Genomic DNA, 1,378 nt, shown 5'->3' on the forward strand with positions numbered 1-1,378 from the left:
TTTTATCGCCCTTTGGACATAGTTCCAAATTGCCCTCCAGAATGGTTGGATCAATTCAAAATGCCACTAATGTCACAATTTTGCCACATCCCCACCAACATTTATTACTTTCCTTTGCTATCATGTTAGCCAAACTGCTAGGTGTGAGATGGTACCTCAGAGTTGTTTGGATTTGCATCTCTCTGATTATAAGAGATTTAGAACACTTTTTCTTGTGCTTATTAATAGTTTTGATTTCTTTTACTGAAAATTGCCTACTCATGTCCTTTGCCCCTTTATCATTTGGGGAATGGCTCGATTTTTTGTACAATTGATTTAGCTCTTTATAAATTTGAGTAATTAGACCTTTGTCAGAGGTTTTTATTATGAAAATTTTCCCCCAATTTGTTGCTTCCATTCTAATTTTGGTTGCATTGGTTTTGTTTGTACGATAACTTTTTAAGTGTAATCAAAATTATTTATGCTACATTTTGTAATTTTTTCTAACTCTTGGTTGACCTTAAAATCTTTACTTTCCCAAAAATCTGACAAGTATACTATTCTGTGTTCACCTAATTTACTTATAGTTTTCTTCTTTATATTCAAGTCATTCACCCATTCTGAATTTATCTTGGTGTAGGGTTTGAGATGTTGATCTAAAACCAATCTCTCCTATACTGTCTTCTAATTTTCCCAGCAGTTTCAAATAGTGGATTTTTATCCCTAAAGTTGGAATCTTTGGGTTTATCATAGACTGTCTTGCTGAGATCACTTACCCAGAGTCTTTTCCACTAATCCTCCTTTCTGTCTCTTAACCAGTACTATATTGTTTTGATGACCACTGCTTTATAGTATATTTTGAGTTCTGGTACTGCTAGGCCACCTTCTTTCACATTTTTTTCAATATTTCCCTGCATATCCTAGGATACTTCTTCAAGCTTTCTTGTGATGACTTAAAATAATAGTAATATCATGCTTCTTATTATATGTAGTATTTTATATAGTAGAAGGGTTCATCAGCTGCTTTGTCTGCTTATCTTTCAGATTCCCTTTAGTCATGTCTTTTCTTCAACTATTACTACTATCATCCTTAAAAAATGAAGTGAGCTACCAAGCATTTTTCCAGGTACTCCAATGACTATACATCATCATTTGTCTTTGGAATGCACAGGCTTTGTATAGGCTATTCTCCATGTCTGGAATCTTTAGTTTTCTTCAAAGGTGTCACCTTTTCGAAAAGAAGTTCCCCATGAATAGGAATGATAATAGCTAAAATTTTAATGCTTTTCCTATCTTAATTTTGTATCTACTTGTTTATTTACATGTTGCATTTCCTTCTCAAAGGCAGAGGCTATTCCTTTTTGTATTTATCCTCACAATGCCTAGCCCAATGCCACAC

Source organism: Monodelphis domestica, chromosome 1 (genome assembly GCF_027887165.1).
Source record: "Monodelphis domestica isolate mMonDom1 chromosome 1, mMonDom1.pri, whole genome shotgun sequence".
Lineage (NCBI taxonomy): Eukaryota > Metazoa > Chordata > Mammalia > Didelphimorphia > Didelphidae > Monodelphis > Monodelphis domestica.